The 12,078-nt window shown below is 39.4% G+C and overlaps 1 long non-coding RNA gene across 1 annotated transcript; it reads right to left on the bottom strand.

The window, feature by feature from the left end:
* Positions 1–1,049: 1,049 nt before the first annotated feature.
* Positions 1,050–8,138, bottom strand: LOC111947979. The gene is made up of 3 exons (XR_002873972.1): positions 7,825–8,138; positions 3,995–4,152; positions 1,050–2,373 (listed from the first exon to the last, which is right to left on the bottom strand). It is a non-coding gene; the product is annotated as an uncharacterized LOC111947979 (long non-coding RNA).
* Positions 8,139–12,078: the final 3,940 nt, after the last annotated feature.

The following is a 12,078-nucleotide window of genomic DNA, read 5'->3' on the forward strand; positions in this document are numbered from 1 at the left end:
AAAAAAGCATGTTCCTGGATCCCAACAGACTGAATTGGATCATTCTCCTTTCCTAAATTCCCAAGAAAGCTATGAATCTGATTGATCCAAATTTTCTTTAAATGGAAATTATGTTGATCTTGATGTCTGTTGTTTTTTTTAACAGTGTCTGTGGAAGGTGAAGCATTTTAAACACTTTTCCTGTATGGTGTCCTGAGGTATATAAATAGTCACGGCAGGTCAAAGTTGACAAGGTGCAAACACAAATCAGTGCAAATTACAGCTCGCCTCAAAGCTGAGGTGGTGTTTAAAAGGAGAAGCTTCAGAGCTTGACAGCACTTTTTCCACCTGCTCTGTCAATAAAATAAGCCTGTTTGGTTTATTTTCCTGAATCTTTGTTTGGAGGTTTTTCTCATTATGACCCACAGCCATACATACGTGTTTTTCATCTTAAAGTTCGAAATAGTGCTGGGTAGTCTGTTGACTGCATAAATTGGGTAATGTGATAAATTAATACCTTGTAGGAAAGGAGGAAAAACATACAGTTGTATAAGGAAATTACAATCCCCCCTTTTTTAATTTACTGGAATATTTTTTTTTAATTGTTCACACAACATTCCTGCAAACATTCTACACATGCAGGCTGTTGCTGCAGGTTTCCTGAAGATGCATTATGGAGGAATGTAGTCAGTAAACAGAAAATATTTGATCATGTTTTACACATGTACATTTAAAAGATGTTTTTTCCTCATTTCAAATAATAGCTCACACAGAGAACAGACTAAATTTCTCATTCATATTTTTGATGCTCTTGCACAGACATGTTATCACAGCAGGAACACCCACCATGCTCTTTAATGGGTTTGATTTTGTGTCTAAACATGTGCTCCTTCATGAAGAGCAACAAATTAAAGAAAGGAATTCCTTTTGCTTTTAATCCATTCTGTATCTCTTTAACAAATTTCTTTCATGTTTGACAATCATGAAGCGGTTTTAAAAAACTCTTTGATCTTCTCTTCCTGCACTCGTAAAGATACCTTTGACAACTTTAAAGTATGCATTTCACTTAATTTTTTTGCTAAACATAAGACTGTCATTTGGAGTTTTAACTGTCAGGGGAAACAGGAAACACCAGCATCGCTTTTACTTTCTTTTTTAAAGACTACAAGAGCTATGACAGACTGACAAATGAAGAAGGAAAAGCCAAGTAATACTTCAGAAGGTAAATAAGTCCTCATATTGAAGTTCTCATATCAGTTTGACTGACAAACACTGAAGATAAAGTAGTCAATAGCTGTTAGAGGTCAGTGATCACACAGAAATAAACCTTAAATGAGGTTAATTGAGACGATATTCCTTGATATGAAATCTCACTGATAAGCAAAGGTAAATTAAGTGACTGAAAGGAGGGTCACAAGCAGCTTGGCATCTAAGAGCCGTTCTTTGACTGGAAGCATCTTAAAAACCAATTATCAGACAAGAAATAGATTATTATTTTTCTTCTTGTGAGTGTGGAGGGGGGTTGCAAAGGTGGTTGCTAAAAGGAAAGGATGGTTTTCTAGATTGAGGTGAGAGGGCACAATAAAGACATAATCATCGACCCTCAACTTTTCCTATCCAACTTTCAGATTTTAATTTGCTGTCTGTGAAGTGGTACCTAATTTACTTTTGCCTCATCCCCTCAATGCACCATTGTTGCTGGCGCTCGGATTCAGAGCTTCCTCTCTTAGCTCACCTCGGCGTGAAATTGGTTTAATGAAGCTGAAAGGTATGGAGCTCTCACAACACTGTGGATTCCAGTGGCACAGCTTGATCCACCCCCCATCTACGCTCCTCTCAATTCCACCCCTACCCCAGCCCCCTGCGCACTCGTATTATGGTACAATTTATAACGCACCCCTCAAAAGATCCCTATCTCACACATGACATCAGGGCACATTAGCTTCGCTGTGAACGCCTCAGACCTGAGGCGAATGCTGAAGACAGTACGGCGCACATGAGGCACTTGTTGGTGCAAAAAAGTGAGAGAGATTGTTTCAAAGCAATCGCCAAAAATGAAATGAATATGAAGGCAAAAGAGGAAAAGTTATCTGCTGAGAATAATCAGAGAGTTACCCATCTTGTTTATCCCACCTCTGCCAGTCTCACTCTGTGAAAGCGGTTCTCGTATTACCTGCTCTCCTGGGTGTGGCCTCTGATGGGAATAAGAAGGAAGTCCTGTGGGATTTTAGTATTTGTGTGTTTTACATTAACACGATCCCTTAAAGTCCTATCGTTTACTTCGACTCGACCCCTTTACGCACAATCAAATGTAAATTCATCCGTAACTGAATATTCCAGCACATCCCACTTGTTGCTGGTTTGAGGCCTTGCTTCCATTTTACAGACAGAAAACTGCAGAGAGAGAAAAGGAAAGTAAATTAGTATTAAGAAATGAGTGTGCACAAACAGCAGGATATTCAAGTTTAACCCCATGCTTCAGTCTCATGTGCCAGAGGGGGGGCAAAGACGATGATCTGCTGCCTCAAGACTTTTTATAATGTTTTAAATGATTGTTAAGAGGGTGCCTAAAAATGGGAGCTAAGTCACGGCGACTAGCATTCTTTGGGGAAAAATTCGTAGTATTTTTATTCTGACTTTAGACAAAAATCGTAGTCTTAGAAATAAAATGTTCCCAACTAAAAGAAGAAAGATGAACCTGCTTTGTATTTCAGGTCGCTCAAGTATCAGACACTGATTCTAAATCTCAACAATAACGTGGTTGTGCAACACATGACAAAAAAAGGTCAAGAGAAAGTGAACAGAGGAAAATAAAACAGAAAAACAGGGTCTGAAGAGAACTTTTTATTGAGACTGGCATTATGCTGATCTTTGGCTGCATTGTGCATCAGACAGAACAGATGCGTTCGCTCTGACCAGCAGCAAGCACTGCTGTCGGTCTTTCAAAAGCCTTTGAGGTTGAGGCCACTGCTGTAAGCACAACTTCCCATTCACTGGGTGGGACCGTAAAACTCACTGGCTAATTATCATTCTGAGATGTGAGCATTTGTAAATAACTGAGCATCGTGTAGCCAAATTGGACAAAACGTTTTTTTTTAATAATTTCTTTTCACTTCCAGCAGTTTCATAGCCAACAAAACCAGTTTAATAACACCTCAGTGTTTATGCACAGTCACTTTGAGAGACAGAGGAAACGGCTGTATTCAGTCTCATCCCCAATGAAAAAGAGTCCAGTCAGTGGTGGATACGGATGGAAAGATTATAGCCAAGCAGAGTGACAGGAGCACTATCTTTTACATGTAATTACTCAATTATGCGTAAGCACTTTTGCAGGAGACACAATGGCATACTGTGGATCACAAAAACTGCTGAATGATCCACTCCAACATTACAAGAAGCTGCACTCACAAAGTGGATAGTCACGTGAATAAGGAGAAAGCCATTACACTCTTTTGATCCTGCAGTTTTGTTCCACAAAACAAAGATAAACTCTCCAACATTAAATCTTGGTTTATTTTCATAATTCAAGGAGGTGCGGTAATGCCTCCGCTTTATCTACTCAATAACAGAACAAATGTTTTAAGCCATTACTTTTCATGACAGACGGAGCACAGGTTTTTCCATCAACACGCCGGCTGGGCTGTTCTGCTTTTCACCACTAGTGGGAGCTAGAAAACAGCTGACAGTAGGCCGCAGAGATCCCCCTGCAGGTTCTGACTCAGGTCTTGTTTGAACAGTGTTGGGAGCCAACAGTGATTTTATAGGTTTGTTTAAAGACACAGGTTAAGACTTTAGACAGCCGGGTAGTTAAATAGATGAGTTTGGTGAGTGTTAGGTTACACTGATGTGGCTGAATGGATGAGTCCCTTCATTAGACTGTAAATATTTAGGCAGAATTGAATGAGAGCTGACGCTTGCCCTGCTGCTGGGACAAAGTTGACTCAGAGAGTCAGAGGAAACAGATTAGAGGTTTTATTTCTTATTTTAGATGTCCAAAAGATTAGTAGCTTCTTACCTGAAGCACGGGCAATGGTGAAGCACTGTATGGTACTCGGCACTTGTGGTGAGTGGTCATGCACCTGGGCTTGAGCCACAGCCCACAGTCTTTCTCTGTGGTGCTGCACTCACTGCAGCAGCCCTGCAGGCCTTCTGAATCGCTCCTGAGACAACCTGCTGTGAGGTAACGAGGAATTAGAGGGGAGGAAGGAGGCTTCCTGATGATTTACATGTTTTAACTGCTCATGCTGTCACCAGGGGGGAGCCACAGGCCTGTGGCTATCACCAACACCTACAACCACCCCATGACCAGCACAACAACACCTCAGAGTTGGTGGCGGACTGCTAAGATGGGGTTAAGTGGGCATGAAAGAAGGAAAATGCAGCTATAAATCAGTGCTGATGCGTAAACCTGTCATAACCTCTGAATCTTCTATTAAAAGGTCACACGTGACTGAAAACTATTTTTGCAGTTTACAAACATATCTCATTCAGACATGACTCTAATGCTCTGTCACTCCTTTGGTTTCTCTTTTCTGCAACAGATTTCTGCAGATAAGAGCCCAACAGTGAGACGTGTTTACCTAAAAGATGTCTCAGAGCAGAAGCTCTTCCTTTGGGTCAATTCAACAGAATGCAGGGTTTAGTGGACAGGTTGATTTCCCAACCCAAATTTCTAAGTTTTGACGTTTCCCTGTGTGTGGGAGTGCAACTAAGATCTGAGATCATCTGCTAAAAGAAAGCAGGGTTTAAAACCATTTCTCACTGATGCCAAATGATCGAATCCTTCTATTGATATTTCAACAAAAAGTAGCTAAAAAGAAAAAAGTTTTTATGTTGGTGCTGTAACTAACACCAAAGTTCAGTAGTTTGTGGATCCACCTTTAGTAGTAATAAACTGAAGTAGCCAGTAGTGGTGTGATTCTATCAGCCCCTTATCATTGTGAAGGAATTTAGGTTTTTTGCTTCAGTCCATTAAGATTTTGGGGCGTACTCTTATCAACGTCTTACATAAAGTCACGCCATTTGAATGAGATGAGGTCTGGACTTTGACTGAATCATGGTCTGAAAATCTTGATTTTTTTTTTTTGTTTTTGTTTTTTGAGAATTTGCTCATGTAATTAGCCTTTAATTGCAGTTTGACCAATAGGTTTTTTCACATTTATTTTATAATTTATTCCAGTAAATTATATGTAAATGTTTGCACGAGGATTTCATAAATTTCAGATTCTCTAAATGCAAAACAATCTCAAATAGTTGTTTTTCCACCATGCTTGAAATTATGTAAAATATGTTCTTTTTGACAAAGTGAACAGTTTCCTTCGTCAAATGGTTTGTGTTCCAGAAGATTTGGAAGGAGGTATAGATTTATTTATATTGCATCTTTCACAGACAAACATCACGTTTTTCACAGAGTGCAAGATCTAAAAATACTTGAAAACAGAAGCTGCAAATAAAATTTAAAAGCAATAAAAGCAAAACAACAATTATGGGAAAATGGTAAAAGTGATACCTCAATAAAATCAGAAAGACTAAAAGCCTGTTTAAGCGATTTCAGAGCTAAATTTTTAAAGAGTTTTGTTTTTAGATGTACCTTTGTAAAACTGAGTCATACATTTCTCTTTTTATGAGAGATCACATTTTTTCTTTTTTTAATTTTGACAAAAGTCTTTTTCCCTTGTTTTTTATTGTTTAAAATCAATCAAAGGTTTAATTTCTGTGGGATTTTTTGTTCTACTGATCTTTTTTTGGAGAGACGTGTGGATACATTTAAAGGGACGTCCTCCCCTAGAAACATCAGCAGATTTACTTAATGGTTTCCATTTGTGGACTAAATTGTTCATGAACATTTTTAAGGCTGACATGCAACAACACTTGCTCTTTTAACCTCATCACTGACACCTTTCTCTCTCTTAGTGTTGGATTGACACAATCCTAAATGCCTCTAGACACCAATTTCTTTTTTCTAAAGGGTTCTATTCAGGTAAAAATAAGGACATTTTTGGCCATATTTTGTTGGTCATCAATCCAATCTCTCTGACTAAAGCTTAGTTCCTCTGTGAGCCAGGTTTTTCTCAACATTTTGCACGCGACAGTGACTAGAAAATTGAGCCTCTGCAGGTATTTTACACCTACACATATTTCTCAACACTTTTGCTGTGACTCATCCTCCTCAAAGTTAGAGAGGGACGACTGTCTACCTCAGATGTCTCCATCTTAAATGTGGACTCGTCGCTGGTTCCATCTCGCAGGCACAGACAGTGATGCTCATCAGCTTCACGCTTCATTTAACCCAGGAACCATGTTGCTGTGAGTCATTAGGGCTAGCCACGGACCAGCCCTTTCCAAAATACGAAAAGGACTTAGGTAACAGATGTACGTACAATAGATGTGTTTGACGTTCAAGATTATTTGATGAGTGAATTGTTTTTGGTCTGGGGGGATTTGGTGCTCGAACAATACAATAGAAAAAGTGAAATCTCAGAAAAACAGTCAAGAAAATAACAATACCTGACAGCATGGGACATTAGGTCGCTGCTTTGCCTTTCACACTAAGACGGAATTAACTTCCCAACTAGTTTTAGTTGACTTTTAGCCACTCCTCATTCCACTTTGCTTCTCCCTTGAACAAGCTGGTAAATACTCTAAAATCAAGTTTCAATTGCTTTAGTTTTTCTTTCTTATTTGTTTCATGCTATATCTTGCCGGTCTTAGAATTACAGTTTTTTTTCTCCTGAGAGTTGAGCATAAATCTTAAAAGCCCATGTAAAGTATTGACATTTGAACAAAATTGCCATAAAATTAACGATAAAAATGACAAAGAGGAAACATGTCATGCGAGAGTGAATGTGTCATAGCTGATTTATAACGTTAGACCAAACAACTCACTGATGAGACAGTGAGATTAGAAATAGCTGGTCTGAATTGAGGAGAGAAAGTTAGCAAAAAAAAAAAAAAAAAGAGAAAAAAATTATTTCTGCATCATCTCTTCAGTTTTTAAGGTTACGGACGACATAATATAAGTGCTGCTGACGTCACAGTCGCCCACACGTGCCCATGCTCTGACTCATGCGTCACTCAAGTGCCAGCAGGATTAGGGACTCTGCACTGATTCACCAAACCATCCTGACTCCCCTGAGATGACAGTTCATCTAGGTGCAGGGCCCTCGAGCTTGTTTGACATTAAAAATTGCATATCTGCACGTTGATTGAAGTGCTCACTAGTTAAATAAGCACCTGCCTCTGAGTTATCCTTTGAAAGTGTGGGAACACAAAGTGTGAACACACACAAACAGGGAGCCATACCAAGTAACAGATCTGGTCACCTTTTTCTCCCACTTACAGAAGGGCCCCATGTTCAGTAGATGGGCTTACACCCTCAACAGGTATGTAGCGTGCAATTACTGCATTGGCTCAAAGCATGCAATTATCAGAAGGTGCTATAGCATTAAGTGTGGGGGAAGTGGTGAAAACAACTTTAAAGAGAGACTAGTAGCGTCAGGTGTCAAGATTTAATTTACCCGACTAATCTTTTTTCCCTCACAACTGAGCAGGCTTTCTCAGATAAGAAGGCAGACTTGCTGCATAACACGGGCTGCAGTGGGTGCGACTGTGTATGAGAGAATGTGTGTAGGTGTGTTTACCGTTTTAAAAATAGGGAATGCCTGACTGACAACTGACAAAAGTAATACATAGGTTTATGTTTGTGTTGGGGAAGACCGTGTGAATGAGCACAAAAATGCCATGAGTCTGCCATCTTCAGAGACAATTAGACTGCTACATTGAAGAGTGTGGATATTCTTCTGGCACATATATGTGTGTATGGAGGAATGAGGAAGGTTTCCTTACATTCTTGAAAGCACTAATGTCAGATGTGCGTGATTATCGCAGCTCCTGATTATGCGTGTGTATGCGGCCATGTCTGCAGGGTGAGGTGGAGGCCAAGGCTTTGGCAGCAGGTCTGGCACGTCTTTCAGGCCCAAACCTGCACAGGAGAGACTGGGAGTCAAGGCAGGCGGAGAGCAAAAAGGTGTAAGTAAGCCCGCCTTCATTGCCTCATGTTTACCCGACATCACTGAAAGCTCCTTGCACTCTCAAACCAAATTCTGGAAATTAATGTGGTGATTTATTACATTTAAATTTAGATTAATAAAAATTTAGGCCCCAACAGAGTCAGCTATTATGAGACTCAGCAAAAAAACACCTTGTTGTTTGCATCCAGCTGGGTGGTCACAGTTTCCAGTTGACACACTTTGGTGATGTTGTCTCCTATGTTTTGGTTTGATGCATATCTGGGCATTTCTTTGCTTTAGAGCTGCCATAAAGCATCCAGGGCATCCTTGTTTTTTTTTTTGTGTTTTGTTCAACATTTCAGTCAGGCGCATCGCCATTGATGAGCACATTGTTGATCAGTCACGCATTTTAGGAATGTTTTCTGTCTGCATGTGCCTGTGGTGCATGTGTTTGGATAGCTTGTCCTCCATCTTTCCATACGGTTCATTGTAATTTCCCCAAGTTCAATTTTTCATAACTCTGTCAATCATTATAGGTAGAAGAGATTTCTCACATCTTTCAGAAAAGTAAAAAGAGCAAAAACTGTGTTATTAGATTGACATTTAACAACAAGCACATAGAATATAATGCTCCCAAAAAGTCCTCTGTGATATGTGTTGGTTATGAAGCATTAAAGTAATGGGTTCTCATCAACTTTGTTCTTTATAAGCAGTGAAACTAAACAAAAATTGTAAGGGTTAATGGGCAATAATTATAATTCTAACTCTAAAAAACTAGAATCTCCAGAAAATCCTAAAGATTTTGTCGACAGTTTGAAAAAAAGAAAAAGAATTACATTTAGGAAAAAAATAAAAATTCTAATCGTTGTGTAAGAATTTTGATTTAAATCTTTGACTTATTTCTTTCAGAATTCTGAGATTAAAATCACAACTGTTGAAGAAGAAAAAAATTAAAAAACTGAGCTTTTATTTAATTTCTAAAATTACTGACACTATTCCTACCTTAACCTTTATTTTCAGAAATTAAATTGTGTTACCGATTTTTTGGAGCCAACTTTTTGTGTGGAATCCTGGTTGATTTGTAACAGAAACAAAAAAACTGAAAAAGATATTTGTAAAAAAGTAAGCCAATTAGGATGAAAATGCAGTTTCATGGGATATACTTGCACTGCAAATCATTAAACTTAAAATCAAATAAATCTACATTATCTTTAAATTATATAAACTCACATTCTCTTTGTAAATTATTTCTGCAGTCATAAAAATACAAAAACACAACCACCAGTCATGATCAAAGGTGACGGAAAAAAGGTGAGTTAAAAACATCCTGACATTTAAGCTTTTTATTGAATATACTTCCATCTGTCTTCATCAACAGCATGTGAATCATCAAGTTAATATGTTTTTACACTGATCAAAACAATAGCTCAATTTTCAAATTAAGCCCAAACTCCTTGCTTGGATATTGTCAGATGAAAGGATTTCCTAAATGATATCCACATAATACTCACATCTACACAGAAACCCTTTCAGTGTAGATGTCCCCTAAGGCTGAAGGTAAATCACTGTACCTTGTGTACAAAACATAAAAGTGGCATTTGAGTGTATCAACTCCATAACCTCAAAGGAAATCTCTATTCAATGGCCATAAAAGAAGGCCTTAGCGCACCATCGCTGTCGGGCTGGTTGTAGAAGGGAGAATGGATTAGGAAAGAAAACAGTGAGAAGAAAAGTGGGGAGTGTACAGGTGAAATCCCATGGCTATGAAGGTTTGCTCAGCTGTGCTGTATTCTTTTGTGCGCCCCTCCCTAGAACCAAAGGCTGGGATATCTTTCCATTTCACTCTTCTCCCTCCCTCTATATTTTTCTCCCCTTTTCATATTTGCACAGGTGAGAGGAGAGTAGCCCAGTAAGTGTGGGTGGGAGACCTGAAAGTCTGGTTTGCCTGGCTGGTAGAAGGAGTTCCCTTGCAAACTAGGCATGGATAGAGGTTTGATGGCAGGAGCTCAGGCAGCCTTTTGTCTAGTGAGGCAGACACCAAACACAGGCTAGAGTAAATGTTAGTGTGGCCTGAGTGAAGAACTAAAGCATGAGAGGCAGCTGCTAAAGCAACACACGAAAGTAATACATGTTGTTTTGGAAAGATGCTTAAGAACGTGCAAGGAACAAGTGGACAAAGGGAGGCAGGTGGAGCAGTGCAGGAGTCATCAGGGTGTGGAGGCTTTGCTGGCAGGGCCAAAAGTTCAGCTTCAGCCAAACAAGTAGGTAACTCAAGCCAGCATGTGCAAGAGTCTCACAGGTTCCTCTTTTTTTTCATTTTAACAAGCATAAGCTCAGGTTTCTGATGCATCCCAGGAAATGACCCCCCCATACCACCAGTACTGCAATGCACATCCCCTGTCCACCTGCCCCTTCAACCCTTTGCCTCACTCATTAAAGACAAACATACTATAGGCAAACACACATGAGAAAATGGATCAAACACTGGAGTGCATGCACAAAAAACTCCAACATTAAATCACAACCACAGCACTGGACACACACACACACACAGCCACTCCAGCTAAGTGGACAAACTTCGCGGATCAAAGTGAGGGCTGTCTCATCACACTGGAATTATGATGAGCCACTCAGAGCCTGTAAATACATACAGTCCAGGCAATAACATGAAAGCAACCAAAGCAACAAGTTGTAATTCACCATAATTACCAATATACCCCTGTCAGGAGAGTGTCACTCAGACACAAGAGGAAGGATCATCAGACATTTGTACACCTGAGGCTACCCTCCTCCCTGCTGCTCCTCCTCCTGTGAAATTCCACTAAAAGAGATTAGTCAGATTCACAACGTAGTCATCCACATGTTAGCCTTTGCTCCTGCTTAGTTAGGAATTTAAACTCTTAACACTGTATTTCCCACTTCTCTTGTGAGACATCTTAAACTGCATTCAGACTGTAATTCTATTTTCATATTAAATCAATCTAAATTTCTAATTGTTGCTAATCAGAAGAAATGAACTGAGCTTGTTTTCAAGCTTATATATAAAGGTTGACTCCGTAGACTGGGTTGTGCATTGATGTATTGAAAAGCAGAAGTGTCTGGATCAAGTATACAAACTGGAGGAACCAGAAAATTCAGAGGCTCCCGTTGTATTTCCTAAACCTGGAAATTTTAGAAACTTGCCTGCTTGGCATAACCAGTTCCTAATAAATGTGACTAAATAAATAAAAAATTACACAGGTAATTAATAACGGAAAAGCTAAAACCAAAGAATGGGATCTTTTCCTCAGCAGAATTTTGGATAACCTCAAGGATCCTCACGAAGTTACGTCCACTTTCAGATTACTTAGTAGGGTCCTGTATGAAATCAACACATGGAGCATTTGTTAGAATCCGTTTGGGAAAGGATTTCCATCATATCCATTGGACTTATAAAAAGTGCTTAGCTTTAGCTCCTCAGAAGAAAAAACTAGCAGTGGTTCTAATCTCAGTTGGGGGCCCTTTCCAGGAGCATTTCCATGCTTTAGCATGTGGGCTCTGGGGTTAGCTATGGTTTAAAAAAACAGTCCATGGAAATTATTTGGCAGTAATGGTGCGTGGCTACTTGTGTGGCTTCATTTACAAGTCTGAAATTTCTTTGTCTTTTGTTTATCAATGAAAATTTTCATATTCAAATACATATACAATACAAAAAGGACTATGAAACTCTGTGTTAAGAGAGCACACTAAACCTCTCTATTGTAGCAGTGCTATTTTTAAATATTTTGTGGTAATTAATTCTGACCAACTGTTAGTCCAGAATGAGCAAAAAAGCTGTTTTCTTCTAATTTCCCTGTCCAGCTGGTTGCTGATTAGCTGACTCAAGGTATTCCACATCCTGGCTGACTGAACACACCTGATTTAGGTACCGGTATCCAGCATCAAGCAGTCCAGGGAGAGCTGAAAAACTGAGTGGTGACTCTTGAGGACCAGTGTTTGGTCAGGTCTGCTTTAGGTCTCTTTCCTGAAGGTTCTAACCTCAGGATCCTTTAATCACTGTCCCTCCTCTGAACATGGCAAACCATTACAATCTGGCTGCCCTGCATTTGTC

Source organism: Oryzias latipes, chromosome 10, assembly GCF_002234675.1.
Source record: "Oryzias latipes chromosome 10, ASM223467v1".
Classification (NCBI taxonomy): domain Eukaryota; kingdom Metazoa; phylum Chordata; class Actinopteri; order Beloniformes; family Adrianichthyidae; genus Oryzias; species Oryzias latipes.